The sequence below is a fragment of the Anopheles aquasalis genome, chromosome 3, assembly GCF_943734665.1.
Source record: "Anopheles aquasalis chromosome 3, idAnoAquaMG_Q_19, whole genome shotgun sequence".
NCBI classification, from domain to species: domain Eukaryota; kingdom Metazoa; phylum Arthropoda; class Insecta; order Diptera; family Culicidae; genus Anopheles; species Anopheles aquasalis.
The window spans coordinates 53918549-53938548 of NC_064878.1; the positions used below are offsets into that span (position 1 = coordinate 53918549).

At 48.7% G+C, this 20000-nt stretch overlaps 1 protein-coding gene across 3 annotated transcripts in view; it reads right to left on the reverse strand.

Moving 5' to 3' along the window:
- LOC126575966 (uncharacterized) overlaps positions 1 to 20000 on the reverse strand; it is a 102405-nt gene that overhangs the window by 17322 nt on the left and 65083 nt on the right. The gene's annotated exons all lie outside the window — the stretch shown is intronic.

Here is a 20000-nt window from a genome sequence, read left to right on the forward strand (position 1 = left end):
AAATTCTTTTCCCGGCTTGTGATTGTGTATTGGATAGAGGCGAAGATGTACCGAGATGAGCCCTATTTGTGTTACTACACGACTTTGACGTCCTATTGTTTTTATATTTTTCACACAAAAAGGCGGTTCAATTGCAGGCAGGCAATGGGTTGCAAGAGCTTGTGATACAGGGAGGAAATTACAGATTGAATTGGTTCCAATTTGGAGCTGGCTCTCTGGCTGAAAGAAGCAAGCCGTGGCAAGTTCGTACGGAAAAGTTTTCCCGCTTCCGCTGCTGCTTCCTTGCCAGGACCATCAGAGCGCAACCGAGACGGTCGGAAATTGGTTGTGGCATTAGTTGTGAGAAGCGTAACACTACTACTGCTACTGCCACTTCTACCTACTACTACAGCATTTGGCTTGGCAGGCAAAAGGGAATCGAATGTTTCGGCGGCCTGTTGGCGTGGCCGGGGAATTTGGAATGAATTTTACAATCGATTTGCTATCGAGCGTTACCGCGCACTGATTGCAGACTTCCGTTCCAAGCTGTGTGGTGGTGGTAGGTTGCAAAAGTTAGCGAAAATCCTATTAAGCAGAAAAGCTGGGACAGCCTTCAAGACTCTAACAGTCTTTGGTAGAAAGCGTTTGAGTGAAAGGGAAGCATTCGAATTGGTTAGCTAGATAATTGGATCGTACTAATAGCATTGAAATATTTAAAATTAATCCCTAGCATAAAGCATTTATTTTTGGTAAGTTTGTGGTCAATATAAAGTGTAACAGTACGCAACTGAACTACTCCTTAGTGATAGTAAGGAGAGAATAGAACAAACAATATCAAATCAATTTTCCGTTTTTTATTCGCACATCCGAGTGGTTGGCTGCTGGCACCAACCATTTTTATCCAATTGGAACGTCAGCCAATACATCGATGCTGTGGCATATAGTACCCTTTTTTGGTTTGTAGCAAGTTTCACAAACACGTTTCTCACGTAATTCGCATCCCGATGTGGCCATGGCCAGTGTAAAGGGGTGCAATTTCGTTGCCAAATGCCCAACACTCAACCAAACCATCGCAACACATCGCATGCAGCAGGGCAAATCGAAATAAAATTGAACGGACAGAGTACAATCAATGGGATCTCGTGTACCTTTCCTCACCGTTCGTGCTAGGATGGATTGCAATCCAACCTGATGGAACATCCTCTTTCTCGTTGCTGCCGCAGCAACGGCTTTTTATTAATGATGGAAGTGCGCAATCGTTCATTGCGAGCAATCGAATCGAGAAACTGTAAGTCACGATTCGTGTTTCAATTTTTTTTCATCTTTCTTTTCTCAGCGCGCTGGCTCCATAAGCCGGACGGCCGGTGCACACCTTTTTCCAGTTGCATTCGATTACGAGGATCATATATTTTTCGCTCCCGAAATCGCTGGTGTGTCCACGACGGGCCGCGAGTTATGTTCGGTACGGTGCAACGGTACGAGTTTGGTTGCATTCGGTGCGCGATTAGACTTAGCTCCCAGTCCCCAGTCAACCCATGCGGAAAAGCATTAAAAACTGTACAAAGTTCTAAACTCGAAAGCGGTGCTGATTCACTGTGTGCGATGTAGCTTGGTGTCTCCATCCGCCCGGGGATTGGGGTGATAAAGGCTGGTGCGCTGTTTAAGCTGCTTAAAACAGGTGACAACCGCGTGTCCGGTGCCAAATTGCTTACTTGTTTCACGATACACACAGAGACATACACAGAGAAGCTCATGCCGGGTCGCTCGTCTCGATCGATCGATCGTTCGAAATGGATTACGCCGTTGCCATCCAGTGAGCACGGTTTGCGAGATGCATCCGCCCATTGACGTACAAACGATGTTTGGGGACGGTGGCATGGATAGCGAAATGGGTAAGGGAGGACAGACAGCGAGAGTTACTGGATTGCGTAGACAAATACACGCGCACGATCGCAATCGTGGTGAGAATGCTATGCAGGTGATTCTGATCGATTTTAGCGAGCTCTATTTTATTAGTTTGAAAAACTTTTTATAATTTAAATCTATTAAAGCAGTATTGTATGGTGTCAGTAATTGTAACAAAGTGCGTTAGTTTACTAAATAACTTATGCAAACTACTAAGATATGTATCATTTAACATCATTTAACATCATCATTTCGCTCAAAAGGCGATAAATATTAAAAATGTCGTGAGCATTATTTTATTAAATTAATGTGAAATGTGTCTTCCATTTATATTCTTCTTTCAAATTAGTTTCTTCGTGAAATTCCCTTACCAATTCACTGCTAATTGTCTTAAAAGATCTCTCCTAAAAGATCATCCACAAAAAATCCATTCATCCATCAACCGATAAATTCGCACCGAAGAAACTTTGCGATCCAAAATCCATTTCACCTCTTTAGCTTTTCACCCATTGGCCCATTTTATATTTTTACGACTTCCACCTCGCCGAAGAACGAAATGCGCTAACGCAAGTGAGGTTCGGGCATGATTCATGATTCTATTGGCGGTGCAGGTACAGGTCTCAGTGCGGTACGCGTGTACCCTCATCAGTGAGCTCCATTGTGGGCGTGATTTCGGCGTGCTCATGACTGGCCCTGGGGTGGATAATAGCCAAGTCTAGTGCAAATCACTCCACGGTGCATCGGTGATGTTTCCGTTGTTAACACTGCATGCGCCTCCATCGCATGCGTCTCCATCACATGCGCCTCCATTACAATAACCCAACTGGCAATATGACCAAACTGTTTCAGCCCTTCACAGGGTGCACTAGAGATTGGTGTAGACATTACATCTAGTGAATAGCTTTTCCCTCCTCCTATGTTGCCTAGGCATCTATTACACAACATAGAGATCGATCGCAACAGCAGCGACACACGATTTTCATTAACTCCCGGAGCCGAGAACGTGTTCGTTCACTTCACATGATGTAAACCCGACTCCCTTTCCAAGTAATGATCGATTGCAATCATTTATTGCTTATCATAACCCGAAAAACCACAAACAAAGGGTGACAGGCGGACGAGGAAGGCTGAATGCAACGAACCACGGGTAGGCTGTCGGTGGCGTTGCCACCGAGATCGATAATGGACGATCCAATCCAATGCGGGCCAGTGTGTGCGGTCATTATTGTTGTGTCCACTATGTGGCCGTTGCGGTTTGGACATCGTTGTCGTCGTTGTCGTCATCATCCTCCAACCAGCAGTAGCACGCACACGCGCGCACACCACGCTGGCTGGCTGGCTGGCTGGCCAGTGCGTGTAACGAACGTCGGTCAGCAGCGGGGGGTACCACCACCCTCCCCGCCCGTGCACCAAGACTTCCGATTCCGAACGCCACGGGAGCAACGAGCAACAACATAAACAATGTCTGAGTGAGTGTGGACTCGCAGCGGGTAGCAGTCGTCCCTGTGGCGATTTTTATGATGCCGAGTATTTTCGTTTCCCGTGCACCACCGTACCCCCTTCCAATTCGGTGGTGTGTAAAGACCGCACCGCAAACCGAAATGGCCAATCATGGAAAGGGTTGTTATGGAAAATCGATCATTTTTATTTCAGGCTTCTCTCTCTCTCTTTCGCTCGCCTCAGTGTCTCTCTCAGAAAAAAAACCTGGTATGATTGAGTACAGTTTGCGTTGTCGTCGTTGAATGTTGGTTCCTTCCATTTCTCACCCCTACCATGATGCAGGCCGCGATCGCGAGAACATAGCGATTGGTTTGCCAACGGAAATCAATAACAATATCAAGTCAGCTCACATGCCGGGGGGGTTGTTTCCATCCACCCGTTCTCATCCCCCCTGTTTTTACATACAACCGCCACGGGCCATAACTTTTTGTTTGTCGAACTGTTTGGCGTGTGTTTGGTTCCTTTTTGCGGCAATGCAATGCACGGTGCTGCTACTGACCAGCAATGCAATGTATTGCGGTTGCTTTTCCCATTCGACTCGCGTTGCATTGACAGACGTACGCACGCATGCATCGTAAAAAGCGTGGGCTGTAACGGTGGCACGGTGGGTTTTATGTCGGGGATAATTAAGATCGAACACTGATCGAACGCGAGAGCGTGCGCAGCGAGTGGCCCATGCACACAATAATCATAATTAAGAGGATGGTGTTGCGTGAAGCGCGGGAAAAGGGGCAATCAGGTGAGAGGCTGACGTACGATAAATCGAATGCCATCAGCATCGATCCAGGCGACCAGAGTGGAGATGGAGAGAGAAGGCCCAAAGTTTCGTTCGGTTACGCTCTGGCTTGCGCTCTATAATCGATCGATCGTTTCAAATAGAAGCAATAGTGTTTGCTGGTAGAAGAGACACAGAGAGAGAGAGAGAGAGAGAGAGAGAGAGAGAGAGAGAGAGAGAGAGAAAGGAGAGATTTTTTTGTTCGCCTCTGCATCGCGACCGATATGCAACACCATGGGAAGGCTTTAGGAACTGACCTGGCACAAATGTGTAACGATTCGTAATTACTGAGCACATACCTTGCGCGTGTATGTGTGTATTCTAGCGGCATAAAGATACATTGTAGCATCCCAACCACTGGCCTAGCACAGCTCGTTATAAGGTTCGTTAGTTTATCTGTGAGATTGATGTTACTGGCTAGCAATTGAATCCCGACAACAAATGACGACAACAAGGCAGGGAAAAACCCCTGGATTGAGATTTTGTTACTGGCCCTCTCCTAGCCAACAATCCTGTTTTATCCTGTTTTAAATTAAGTTGTTTCATTCATCTAGCGTTACAATAGACTGACAAAAGGAGGCATGCTCTTGGTGATAATTGCTTTGATGCAGTTCGCGAATCCTGCTTCAATACTTAATCAACTATCAGCCCATGGACTCGTCGACCAATCAAAGCATCAACAACAAACGGTACGATGCCGAAGTGGGAATGATCTTTCCCCGAGGGTCCATTGTCCGATTAGAAGGCTAACAGCAGTGCACCTCCCTTCGACTAATTACTAACAAACAGGTGGTGGTGCTGCTGCCGCTACTATTATTGCATCAACAGCGAACATCACCAACAAGGAGCAAATAATTGGCACCAGCACGGCGGTGATTGCCACTCCGTCCATCGGGAGCTGCGTTTCGCAACGTGGCTGTAACCAACACGTGGCCAACACCTGACGAGTGGCGAAGCGAGGTTTCTGTGAGCGAAATCGGTCCCAAGACCACTAAGGCCGCTTTGTTTCGCCCTAATTCCTCGTGCCTCGATTATGACGTTGGACGACGCAAAACCACAGGTAAACCCAGACGGTGGCGATGTGGCGTTGTGGCGGTGCTGTCTGCTGTCAGCGATGACCGACATCGATGATCGGCGAACGCATCGCACGCAACCATCCCTTCGCTCGACTCTCGAACTTGGTTAAATTTATGGCAACCCTCCAAAAACACGCTCCCATCGTGCGCTTGATTCCGATGCTTGTTGTGGGGGATTGTTTATGGGGTTTTGGCCACATTCCACAAGCTTACGTGCCGGGATGCAACAGTTTGCCGGGATTCGATCATAAATCGGGCGTCGTTTGACAGGCGTAGCATGGCGCTGGGTGTCTGCTGCTGTTGATGATGTTTGCAACAGACCACAGACACCGCAGAGACGGTGTTCCGGTACCCGGGTGTTTGTTGTGATTAGAAGCAGAACACATCCAATTGCATCAACAGTTTGCACCGGACCGGACAGGGGCGGATTGATGCACGGCTCGTTAAATGCAGCCACAAATTAAGACCATCCGGATGGTTAGATGCAGGTGTAGATACACTTTGTTTATCTCGGCATTTGACTGCACTGTCCCAAAAACGACCTTCTATTGGGCAACATTACAAGATTTAGGCGAGAGAGGGAAGCTGTTGCTCAATCTCGCACCCTCGAAGGTATTTTTGACAAATACCTTCTCCTCAGAATTGAACGCTGACCCACATTAGGACGAACTGTGCTGTGAACGGACACTCCTTTGTGTGTTCCCGTCTACTCTCAGCAACATTCCAACCAAACCAACGCTCTGTCGCTCTAGTAACAAACACATAGTTTGTCACCTTCTGACGAGCACCGCGAGGGCATTCAATCACTGACAGCTGCAAGTGCCACACCGTTAAATACTTCGTCTAATCTGCTTCCTTCCTCATCACTGACCGCTGGCCAATTATCTGCCCCATAAATGCTACTGCTGCAACACGAGAAGCGATGAAAAGGTGAAAGCGAAATCGAGGCGCAATCGAGCCGCGAATTAGAGTAAAGCAACCACCGGCGGTTCACTCCCAGGAAATGAGGGAAACGACAAAATTGCGTGCCAATTCTGCGTGCATGAAGCGCGCGCCTGCTGCTTTGGCGAAAATGGATCGAAATCATTCAACGCCAGCAACGCCAGCACCAATCCGGCTATTCCCGGATTGTCCGCGTAGAGCGTGACAACAGGAGAAGGACGAGCGGCGTCAACGTGGGCTTCGCTCTAGCATGTGGCATGGCGCATACCACGGTGTGCGTGACCAGTGGACCAGTGGAAAGGTTAAGGTTAACAGTGAGCCGATGTCCTTCAACGCGCCGCCACCGAACACGGTACCAGCACACCCACCGAAGGGAAGACATTAACCGAAAGGCAGCCGGCTTCTGGATTTTATCGGCCCGCCCCGTCTCGATTCAAGGCCGGCCATTGAACGGTTCATGGATGTATAGGGTCACCGCGCGACCCCCACGCACCCCCCCCCCCCCATCCCCTCACAGGTGGTCAATCAAATCAGTTCAGCACCGCGGCTTGCCCGGTGCCTTGACATTTATTCCGCTTCTAATCGAATCGAACCGGCCAGTCGGTCGGTTTATCATTAGTTTGGCTGCCCCCCCCCCCCCCCCCAAAGAAAAAAGTCAACAATCGATGGAGGAGTAGAAGGTAGATGGTCAGGGAGCAGGATTGGTGAAAGGGGTTGCACTCAAGGACCTTCAACGCCCCCCCCCCGGTTGGGCGTATTGTCCTGTGTCGTTGCAGCGCGCACCATAATGAACGGTTGCTGGTGGTTACAATCCAATCGTTAAATGGTTTTTACCTTTTGCTTTTGGAACGCCTGACAGCGGATGTACTGTGGCTGCTTCTTCTTCCTCAATTTTTCCTTCTTGGTGTTCATAAAAAAAACGAGAACACACACAAACGCACATACAACACCAACACAAGCTAGCCGTGTCCTTTGTGTAACTCATCTTTGAAAACATCTTTCTGTGTTTTTTTTTACATTTTGAAGTGAAAAGCTTTCTGGTATAAACGCGATTCAAGGGTGCTGCTTTGCACTAAAATTGCATCGATAACACAAGTGATCTCACATTCGAGTGTGTTTATATTTAGAGATTGCGGTGCAGTATGCAGCGTCACACAGAACGATTTGAACAGATTTACCAGGCCGCAACTGTACACTGGACACAGTGACTGTGCAAGAGCTTGGAGTCGAGACGTCTGGAGTTACTGAGAAGGCGGTTTGTTTGTCGTTAAAGGGGCGAAAAAAGAGAACATTAATAATCCGTCCGAATGTCCCAGAGTCCTCTCGAGTGGTGAGGGAGAGCTTGCTGAGGAACCTTATTCACGCAGCATCAACGGACGAGTAGTAAGAAAAGTGAAGCAATTTTCCATATTTTCTAAGTTTTTTTTTTTTTTGGTGTCATTTCATTCATCTGTAGCTGAAAAACGAACGGTTGATCATTCGGCAAGCGTTGGGTGCACTTGGGTGACAAGCAGAAAGAGAGCTACACAGATAGACGTCTCCATGACCATCGTTCTAGTCAACATTAAATCAGTCTTTAGCCACAGATCAAACCGGGGGATCAAAACGAGTACAATGTGCCATCCAGTACGTCTTGGCGTATATTACAGCGACCGCTTTTTACAACAGAAACGAACAGGAAGAGGGAAATTACCAGAAAGGGTCTACAGAGCAGGTGGTTAGGGGGGGTATGTGTGGAAAGGCACATTCTAAATACATACAACCCTAAATACGGGAATACCAAGTTGCTGCTCCCAGTTGCTCAACTACTACTTTTGGATTGGATTTGAAGTTGGCCCAGCAACCGGAGGAAGTATTCGTCTACAGTGGAGCTATGGGTAGCGTGTGGCCGTGGGACATAGACACACATTGCTCGCACTACTGAAGCACACGCTTAAGCAGTACACTGACCAGTCGCGCGGCCAGACCAGAGCGGCCAGAAAGACTATACGATTTTAGGTGACTACCGATACCGGAAACGAAACGAAATGTCGCAACTACGGAAGCTACAGGGACGCGCGGGGGAGGTCGAGAATAAGGTTCGACAGCAAACATACCACCACAAAACGGGAGATAAAGAGCGAGAGCGAGAGAGAGCGAGAGAGGGAACGGTGAAAAACAAAAACAAAGGAAGGAAGGGCAGGAAACGGGCGTTAGACGTTCACTAGCAGAAGCGCCACTAACTTGGGGAAAGCAGCGATCCGAGTACCGACTTCTAATGTCGGGGAAGGGAGGGAGTTGATTTGATGACGCACAGGAAGGGGTGTATGTGTAGTGTGGTCGGGGGTGTTTTTGTGGGTGTTTTGTATCGTTGCAGCGATCGCGTTGGTGATTGTAGCCCAAGACACCGACACATATACGCATAAGCCACCACAGACACGGACGAGAGAGCACGGACACGGAGCACGGAATTAGCTAACAGCAGGAGGAACGGAGTGGCCACCGTTGAGAATCCTTGCAGCGTTGCGCTGGTTTGTGTGTTTTTGTGTATGTGAATGTGAATGAGCGAAAGGATTCTAGAGGGGATTGACTCTAGATGAATGTGACTAGACTAGGAAGGGGTTGCCAGTGGGGGGCCGGTTGGGAGGAATTAGGGGGTGGAAGAGGACACTGTCACGTCACGATTGGTGCTTCGTATGTGTGGGACTGTGTGTGTTTTTCGGTTGCAACAGAACTTACGCAAGCTTCAACATCGTCGTCCAGGTGCTCCCGGGAGGATCTGCTGCGCGTTCCGCCACTATCGCTGCTGGGGCCCCCAACCCCGCCACCGCCACCGCCACCAGCACCACCTACACCCCCGCAGCTACCACCGCTACCCCTGCTGCACACCGAGGTGTACTGTTTGCTGCGCGAGAACATCTTCTGACGGTACCGCTGGCTGAGCCGTGGATGCGAATGATGATGGTGTGGCGCTGTGGCCGCCGTCGCCATCCCACCATGCCCGTGATGGCCGCCGGCCACCGAGTGATGATGGGCAAGCAGAGGACGTTGTTGCTGTTGCTGCTGCTGCTGATGGTGACACAGCGGTTGCTGTGGACCGTGGTGTATGGCATTGTGGTTCGTGGCCATCGAAGCACGGCGTGGCCGATCCTCGGACCGGTGCCGCTTCAGCAAAGGATGAATGTGAAGCGCCGCAGACATCGATGGAGGTGCGTGGCCCAGTAACGGTGCCGTTGCACGCGATCCGGTGGCCGTTGTTGTCACGCCGCCAGTTACGTTCGAATGTCCGAGCAGCGGCTGACGACTGTGGTGACTGCCGCCACCGTGGTGATGATGGTGGTGGTGGTGCTGTGTCATTCCTGGGGCCATCGAGTGGCGTCGCTCGTCGCCGCGTACCATGGCGATCGTCGTGGATTCACGGCGTGTTCCAGCGCCACCAGTGGCCAGATGTGGATGCGAGTGGCTGTGCTGGGGCGGATGTTGGTGCGGGTGTTGGTGCTGGCCCTGGGGGGACCTTGGTTCGGGGATCACGGTGCCATCACGGTGATCCGACGGTCCCACCTCCGCGTCACCACCACCCGCACCGAGCGGATGCTAGCTGTCCGTGTGGTCCGCTCGGTGTAGCAGCGCGAACTGACAGCCGCACTCGCGCGACTCCGAGTGCCGCGACAGTGGACACTGAAAGCAGCGGTCCAGCAGACTGCAGCTGTCGCACCGTGGTATGCACTGTTTTTTTGGGGGGGTTCGGGGAGCATGGCAGGAAAAAAGGGGGTGGTGGTGGTGGTGGTGGTGGGGTTTGGATGGGGCGGAAGGTAACATAAAATAGGTTTGTTGGTATTGTCTTCCAGTTTTTCTTCATTTTTTTTATATATATGTTTTCTCTCTCTCTTTCTCTCTCTCTCTCTCTCTCTCTCTCTCTCTCGCTCTCTTCCAATCCTCTTTCAATCAGTTCACTCTTTCAATCACTTTCCAACTTCATCTGGAACAAAGAGAGCCGAAGAGAGGCTGCCAGGCAGGCAGCGGGGGGTGGTGTGCGATGTACAGCGAGTGATATTCTGGCTCCGAAGGCGCAACTGTGTCCTGTATGTTTGTGAATGTGGGTGTATGTAGCAGATAAACTTGTGTACGAACGCTATCGACGCTTTGAAAAAAAATAACCAACGGTGTCGGAAGCGAAAACTCGCGAGGGTGAAAAGTGTACCGTGAGTGAAAAACAAACCAGCGGATAAAAGCGGATGTTGCGATGCAAAAAGAGAGATGATGATGCTGCTGCAGCATGGATCAGAATGAAGCCACACACCAGCCGCTGTTTTCTTACACTCGTGCGTTTGCGCCAGTCCGGGAGACAGATGATCAAAAATACATTTTGCTTCGCCCTTAGGCGACCACGTGCCTTTCCCTAATGTCATGCTACTGGTGTTCGTTAAAGAGACGCTCGATACGGGTACTGACTTGCTGAAGGACATTTCATGAAGTTATACAACGAATCAGGCACGTGCTGGCGAAGGAACAGCGGTACAGCGTGTTGCGTACGGCCCTTTCACTTTCAGCCTGTGCGTCGTTGCACCCAATCGAGGGCATCGAAGGTTCTCGAGGGAGAACCCTTATCATTTGCAATGAACAAGCGTTTGCTCTGCTACAAGAGCGACCATCATGACCTCATTTGTTGCAGCTTGAACAAGAACCGCAACAGGACGGGCCCGATTAGGCCGTACCATCGGTGTCTGTGGTAATTCTTGGGCCCTTCCACATCCCCGCTACCACACGAGTGGCATCAACAGGTGTGCATTACACTGCCATCCACCAATAGGATGAAACAGTGACATGGGAGGCTAAAACATGTATAAAATTGTTATTAGCTTCGTAAGAACAGCGCATGAATGGCCTTTAAAAAGCCACCTGTCGGCAGCAGCAACAAGCGATCGATCGATTGAACCGATTTGATTCCAAATCCGGTTTCACCGCGAGCCTCACCTGGAGGCTTTTTTTTTTGGCCTGCAAATGATGTAGAGGTACCCGGAGAAAACAAATTCATCAGCAGCACCCATCAGCAGCTCCCATCAACAGCTGGAAGTTTCTTTCCGATTTGTTTTGTGCCGATTGTGGTGCATAAATTGAAAAAAAAGAAAGAAATCTTGCGATGGTGGTGCTGAGCCTTTTACACTTCAAAAAACCCCTCACCCCGTCGGCGAGCAGCAGCAGCAGCATGAAATCAATAAACATAAAGGCACAAAGAAAAGGCATTCACTTTACGATGTCGTAAATTCCGTTCTTCCCTTCAGGGAGGCCAAGGAAGGGTCCCCGCCGGCTAGTGAAGGCCACCAGTTGTGTTGTATAATTTTATGCTCCTCGCTTCGGTACGCTTTCGGTGCTCGGATTTTGTGACAAAACATTCAATTATGTTTCGTTAATAATTGGCAATTCATTCGCCAGGGGCACCTGACTTGGCGAGGGTTGCTTTTGGGGTTTTGTTTTCTTTCTGTTTTGAGGGGAGGGAAATTCCTGAGTCTCCCAGAACGTACTCTTCGTGAAGAACATAAAACAGAGTCCTCGGCACACGCCAATGTATCGTGAGGAATTTCGAAAAACAGCTTCATGGTACATTGTAGCACGCTAGAGGACTACAACCGATCCTCACTTTTAGTCGTTCCCAATGGAAGAGAGAAATAGAAAAAAACACAAACTAGAGCGAGATGAAAATGAATAATGGTTCACATATCTGTGTAGCGCGTCGGTCATAAATCTTTTGTCTTGTAGTAGCTAATAACCTTTAAACATTAACACCTAGTCCATGGCGTAAATTTACATCAACCACGGTCAGTGTGTTGACACAACAAAAGAGAGCGAGTGGAAAGAGAAAAGAAGGATAACTCAACTGCAGCAGCACCAGCAGCAGCCAGTATACATTCTGATGCCATGTCAGCATCAGCAATTGTGAATCTAACGAATGGTTCTCCGGTTTTGGGGCATTCCAAACACAACGAATGCCAAAGGAACAGTGCTACGGTCGGCCACCATGCAATCCAGAACTCTGCACAAAACTCTACAAAAACACTGCACTGGTGTGGTCTACAAATCGCAAAAGATCGCCATTGCGCCCCCCCCCCAGGGACAAGGGAAGCACTTTCCACCCCCGAAAAAAGGCCACGTTTCGTGTTTATTTGATGCTCCTCTCGTCGTGGTTCTCGTGCAGACGGGGCCCATTGGCGTCACGGCGGAAAACATAACCTTCTCCACCACCAGCACTAACCCCCGGCACGACATGAACACGAGACAAAATGGTTGCATTTCCGGACCGGAACAGTGGCGACCGCTTGTCGAGCTAACGGGGGCTGAAGGTTTGCGTGTTCGTTGAATCGCTTGCGAGAAGGTCCAACGTAGTTTTCAGCATTGCATGCCTCATTGCCCCACTCTCCCTCGCTCTCTCTCTCTCTCTCTCTCTCTCTCTCTCTCTCTTTTTATAGCCTTTTCGCCATTTGTTAAGTTATTTAAATGAGTGTGAAAATGGGGAAAGCAAAGATTTACGGCTACCGGTAATTTGGAGATGCTTATCGTGTTACCATGTGCACCGTGCGCCAGTATGTGTGCCCTGTGGTCCCCTTCGGTGTTCCTACATGGTGCAGCTTTTGCTGCAAACTAGCTATTATACCTCGTCCACCCTACTCGCCACCCCACTGGGAGGTAGGTCACCAAGGTCAGCTCGCGTATCTTGTGCTGCAGAGAATTGTTTCAATAAAATCTTTCAAATTATTTTCGAACAAAACACGTGGCACAGCAAAAAGGGAGGCCGGAGTGTGCTAGAAATGCGCACACACATGGGTGCCATACCTGCGCCAAAAGATGTGCACGTCCTTGCACGATGCAGGTTCTCGTTTTTATATATATTTTTTTTGTTAGTGCGACCTTCACCTGGCTTATAATGCTCGCAAGGAAACACAAGGCACAAAGCAGCCGCCACCATCGTTGCCGTTTTTGCTTGGTGTGTTCTGGGGTTCTGGGGCTGCATTTTTAACAAGCAATTTCATGCAGACATTCAATCCGTGCCGTGTGTAGAGCCGTTTAGACGGACTGCGATCAGCGCACAAGGAACTGGATCCTGAGCGGTTTTCCTCCATCCGAGGTAAGTTGTAACCGCATACACCGCTGTCGTGGTTCATTGTGCGAAACAATCGAAACCGAATCCGTGGCCTCCGGCGACGAGCAGTGGATCAAAAATGCTAATTTTATAGTCACTCTCTCTCTCTCCCTCTCTGGTTTGCTCTAGTAAAGTGTACTGGGAGTAGAGTGGCCTCCAAAGACGACGATCTGACTGTGGTTCGATAATACATTCCCAGTCCTCTGGCGGTGTGTGATTGAAAGGGCGACTGAACGATTTCCCGTTTTTACATTGTAGAGCCTTCTTTTTGTGTTAAAAAAAATGAAGCGCAACTCAAGGATCTTGAAGTTCCTGTGCTGGATTCGATAGCATTAGCTATGGTGCATGACATGTAGCAGCAGCAGCAGCAGCAGCAGCAGCTGGCACTTTCCAAAGCAATCAGCCTCAAGAGCCGGTGACGGTGTCGTTCGAAAACAATCGTCATAAAATCCGTCCGGTCCGGGAACTGCGCATCGCCGTGATCGAGCTCAAGGACTCGAAGGTCTTCCGAGATTTACGGGTGAGTCTCACGTCCCAACACCGGATGTATTCATTCACTATTCACGCTGTCGCATCACGACGGAGCACTGGAACAGATTACTATTAATTCAATTCCGGAGATTGCTGGCGCTGGCTTCCGTTCTCTCTCTCTCTCTCTCTCTCTCCGTCGCTCTTGGCTTGGCCACATTGTATAGCTTGATGGATACATTCCGGTTTTCTATGCTGCGACAGCCAAAACAGGCACCATTCAATCTCATCCCTGTGAAGCATCACGAACGGGGACGCGGAATGATTTTATTTATTTTTAATTTATCCCCATTACTGGTTGTTGCAGCTTCAGTGTCGCTACGCCAACATCTAGGAAGGCGTTCTAGTGTTCGCTACTTTTCGACCGAAGATTTATGACCCACGTTCCACCACAGCGCTCTCGAGCGCCCTCTTTGTCACCTCGCGGACTCCACAGCAAGGCCGGTGTGGTATTGCTTCTCCGAAGTGCTGCCGAAGGATAAACATAAATGGCGTGCATCAGGATATAAACGACACCATCATCATCAACATCGACACGCCGCCACTGGAGCGAACCAAACCGAAACCACCGATGGGCTCCGTTCCGTCTCCGTGTTAAAGCTCCGGAATTTGCAGCGAAAGAAGCGTGCCGAAAGTGGATGCGCGCAGAACCTTCTTGGCGCTTTTTTCGCTTTCTTCCATTGGGGAGTTTGCTCGTTGGCGAGGGGTCATAAATTTTTGTCGCTTTTCCCGTGGCCCCCAAGAATCCGTGGGACAATCCGGGAAGAATGTTGCAAAAGGTTTTGCGTTTATCGTTTTGTGCGACGCTCGCTCCGTCGCAGAGAACCATTTGCACGTGGCCTCGCTCGGCGATTGAATGCTCGACGGTTCAACCGAGCAAATCACAAACAAAAGACAAACGAAGAAGAAAAAGGGGAAACATTTTTCAACGGCAGACGACGGTCGGTCGGTCGGTCTAGTGGTTTATCGTGAAGCAAATGATGCGATCCGGTGAAAGGAGAAAATGATTTGGCAAGCTAGAAGGGAACCCCAAACAGCTGCTGGTGTTGATGATGCTCATGTTGGATACGTCGTAGCGTGGAGGAAAGCATACTCACGATTTGCACCGTTGATAGATTGTCTGGTCTGGAGACGCTTTCTTAAGCATCAGCAAGATCCATCCATGAAACGAGGGAAACTTTCTACATTTGCTCAATCACCACGATGGTTGCGCGCCATTTCTCTGCCACGATTACTCTCGGCCCTAAGAGGGGATTTGCAGACGAAGCAAAACAGACAGAACTGCAATCCGCAGACTAGGGACGTTCGCCCCCCGGGGGGGTTATGGTGTTTAATGCTTCTGTGCTTCTTCCACATTTTCGGGGGCAATCAACACCCTTCCACGTTTTGGCCTTGGAAAATCGATTCCGATATGGTCGTTTGCACTTCATTTCCTTCCACACATACGACGGGACGTGGCCAACTAACCTATGAAACATGAAGTACCTCAGACGATGACGACGACGACGACGACTGGACTCCCGCTGCCGGTGCCTGGTGCCTCACTGCCTGGACTTTGCGTTCTGCATAATTTAGTAAGCTCCAGGTTGGTGCCGCATTGACGAGCAGCAGCATTTCTCCGCCAAGCCGATGTCGACGCAAAAAAAAAGAAATGTTGAGGAAAGAAAATGTGGTTTCGGCTTTAGCTCCGGTTCGTTACAATCGTGCTTTAACAGTCGGCCCCACACCGTGGCCGCGCACATTGATTTTCCAAAAACGAACTGGTGTGTGTGCTTCGGGGGTCTACGTGACCGGTTTTCCGGGACAACCATTCCAAGCGCACCACGAGGAGTGGGAGGCAGCAGGTGACCTTACGGCAATTTAAATAATTTCAACTAAATTTGAATTCGATTATGCTGATCGGAGGCATTCATTTTGCAGCCCGCTCGAGAACCAACCGGTTCAGTTCGGTTCAGTTTGGTACCTTGGCCCCCCTTATCTGGTACCGATCGCACACTAGCAAAAGGTTACCTCCCGGATCCGGAGATGGATTGTTTTTTGAACGTTTAACCCAACGCCTAGTAACGCCCCAAAGGAAGCTTCGGGCTTTGGCTAAAGAGGGATGATTTGTTGCGTCTGGTAGATGATTTCTAGGCCTTAATCGGATGAAAAAATCAATCCGATTTCACTCAGCAGCACGTTAGCCACCATGAATAAAACATTTCAAGCTACCGCTGGCGAGAGAGGGAAAGAGAGGAGGTTCACATTTAACTTTATTTTGGGCAAAGTTGTCGAATGAGAACTTCATTAAAGGAATCCTCACGAGCAGAACTTCTGGCGGTCTCTCGTTGCTAGCCATTAGTTCGAAAGTTATCCATCAGCAAACTGGAAGCTGTTAGAGCATCAAAAACTTTGATGAATGCTCCGACAATTCATCATAGAATCTGGTAGCCACTACCATCTCGTAAAGGATGGCAGCAGCAGCACGACTAGGACCAGAAGAACCAGTGCTTGTGCAACGACAAACGGTCATAAGACAAATTGACTCAATTACCACCAATAAATAGGGCTTCTTCTACTATCCTTCCCTACCCAAGAAGTCAAACTTTTGCTCTCGACCCTCTCCAGATCGACCTCTGTCGTTGGAGACATTTTTCAAGATTGTCCAAACACTCTGCAATGTCTTTCGAATAAATCAAATCCAAAGGTGAGCCAAGGTATCAAGCCAGTGGCTTTGTGAGATGGATTTTCACCATTCACGGAATCCGGGGATCGTATCTCGTTGCCCTGGGCTCTCTACAACGGCACAGCACGGCACAGGATCGCATAATCACCTGCACAACTCTGGTGGATTCATGTTGAACATGGGCTCGATATCAGATCGCCCATCTCGGTTGGACCGGGAAAAACTAATCTCCAGATGATCCTCCTGCTGTGTGATGCTGTGTGAATCGATTTATCGGTCAACATTCTAACCACCCCAGAGGCAAAGAGCAGAGCGAGCGAGCGAACGAGCGAGTGCTGAATTCCAAGAAACAGATCCCCGCCGACGTGCACGACGCTTTGGCTTTGCTTTCGATTTAGCAATCCAATCGCTAAGCAATGCGATTACGTTTATGGTTAGTTATGACACCACTCTCGGGCCAGCATGGGAACTCTTGCGCTCTCTCTCTCGCTCTCGTTGCAACATACAAACTCCCCCGGACCGGATGCTAAAACTCCCCGAAGCGAATCGAGTTGGAGTTCCCATAAAAAGAGAGATAGAAAAAAAACGAAGGAAACCCCCAGAGTGTGCGCTAGCGATAGGATAGCCTTGCAATACCGCGATTTGTGCGAGTTTTCGCTTCCAAGAGAAAAGGCATCCGGTAACGGCGATCCGACCGATCAAGCCAACCGAAACCAAAACTTCCTCCCAAAGTTTCTCGTGAGGTTACTGCGCGAAGTGTGCTGTAACTGTGGGCACTCTGACTGTGGGCACACACAGCAGCAGGATGCAACCGACGGCAGAATAGGAGTGAGAGTTTTGCCCTCATCCGGTGATAATACATTTGCGCTCATTTCGAACCGCGGCGTAGCGCTCTGCCGGTTCGCTTGTGGTTTGGCACCGGAGGCGCCTGCAGATGATACGTTATCCCTGGATTATGAGCTGAAAAGCTATCCGACGTTTATCGAATACGAACGCTCGGAACGCCTGGACGCCGCTTTACATTGAAATATACTGGATGGAGGAAGAAACCAAGCTGCTCGCATAAATATTTTACAAAAGTTGCAGCATTTCCGTCAGAAAATGGAGCCACACTGTTCGTACGGTGATGGGGTTTGAGTCGGTGGTGTATTGTAACTCTTGAAACTGTGCGGTATGGAACGGTAATTTACATATTATTTTCAAAAACGGAGAAAGAGAGTGAGATCGATGCTTTTCCTCCTACGGGTAAGCAGCCCTTCTTTGTTATCGCATACACTGTACACAGCCTAAGGATTTGATGGATAAATGTAGTGGAAAAGAAGTAAGTTATTTAGATAGATTACGTACACTCGTGTGTTGCTTAAGCTTTCCAACACAACCAACGTACAGCCATCGTCGCAAGGTCTAGAAAGTAAAGCAGTTCACACGCGATCAGTTCAGTGTTTGGGAGGGGTGAGGGAGTTAGATAGATTGTTGTGGTGGTTGGTTCGCATAAGGATATTGAATGCCGTACTCCGGCCGAACCAAAAGCAGCAAAACAAGAAGGAGAACCCACGCAAGATAAGGTGAGAGACCAAAAAAGAAGCAAAGGTGACAGATGCGATGCAATGGGGAAGGCAGAGGCACTAGGAACACGGGGAAACCAAAACCGGGCTACAAAACCGAATGAACGAACCAATGGAACCGAAAAAAAGCTCCGCAAAACGTCAGCTACCAGGCGTCTCCATCGGCTCCCTCGCATACTCTTTCTCTCTCTCGCTCGCGGGCTTGTAAACGAAAGGAGCGCGGTTCGTTTTGTGAAATGAACATTTTCCAATCAAGAAGAGATCAGGATTATGCAGTGGAAGACGTTTTCCGAGGGGAAACGCGTCTTTTTTGTATGAAAAAAAAATCAAAACAATAATGCTGCAAACGCCAAAAAGGAGAAAGGGCGTTTACTGTGACCAAGCCGCACACAAATTACTAGAAATTGAAGAGCATGATGGCCTAGTCTCATCATCATCAAATAATTCGCAAAGTATTCGCGATCAAAAGAAAAAAAAAAGTCCATTGCCAACGGCACTCCCCATTGCAGTTCCGGGTGCGATAACGCTAACTGGTCATGAGCCCGAGGCAGAACCAAACGGTGGTCGGTGTTGCTGTGACTGTTCTGTGTATGTGTATGTGTTTGATTTGGCGCGGTTTCAAACAGAAAAAAATGCTCAGAAGAAAAGTGAAGGAAGCGACAAAAGAAGGAGAAAAATCAAAAGATAATCGGAGCAAACAGAACAAGAACAATTGGATGCGTAAGGCGCGCGAAAGGCGTAATAACACGCGAGGTGACAGGCACGCGAACAGGCATTGTAGAGGTGTTGTGTGTGTTTCAGTGTTGGTTGGTTTGGAAGTAAAGAATCGCTTTTACTTGAAAGTGCAACACGGCGAACCGTCCCAGTCCAGGCTCGGATTCCTTTTTGGCGGATTACGTCGCGCGTTCACCGGCAGGTGGTATGTGGCGGAACGGGGAGAGCGAGAGAGAGAGAGAAAGAGAGCGAAAATGGGAAAGAAAGAAAGAAAAAGAATTGGGAGAAAACGGGATTCTTATCAAGGTTCAACGAACGATTTTCACCCCCCTTTCGTCAAGATTTCCCGAGGTAGAGTGTGAGTGTGTAGCTGGACAAGGGTGACAATCTCGCCCTGAAGTAGGTAGTGGTGAGCGATAGTGGCACCCCAATGCTATGTGTTGTGTTAGTGTGTCGTTGGTTTCGCAGAAGAAGAAGGAATAGAAGTTCGATCACCGAAGAGTCATTCTCGCTTAATGTGAAGGATGATCGCTTCCAGGGGGACGTTGCGTGCATAGAGTAAAGAGCCCAACGCATTACAAAAAAAGGGGAAAGCATATTCCAAAACCTTCTTCGGGTGCGTTTTGCTTAATGGTAGACAATTCTGATTTTTGGGTTCAATTTAGTTTCACATTTTGTACATAATGTATTCCTAGAATTCGCACAACATGGAAACTAATGTTTCAAAATCATATCAAAAACAAATTCGAAATGGAATGCAAAGAGAGGCGAGGATTCAAAGTACTTTAGGCCGATACAACAAGATTCTTGCCCAGGACAAAGGCTAGGACATTCATTTCTGAGAATTAATTGGGCAGGAGAAAATTTCAATTTCAAAGATGGAAGAAAAAATCAGAATAAAGTGCAAGATAGATCAAACCATACAGATTAACACTTTTAGTGAGAAAGTGAGAGAGAAAGAGAGGATGGCAGACAATGGGACAGAGAGATAGGGGTCCAAAAAGCGCACGCGATAGATAGAGACAGGTCAAAAATATATATCACGCATCACGCAAGTTGTAGAAGAAAGGATCGAGAAAAACGAGAAAAAGATGGACTTATGGAAAAAAATAGAAGAGAGAGAAAAAGGGAGAAAATATCTAGGACCTAGAGTGTCCTACGGCGTCGGTGGTGAAGTAACATCAACTCAGAAGATAGTCAACAACAGCGGCAGCAGCAGCAGCAGCAGCAACAGCAG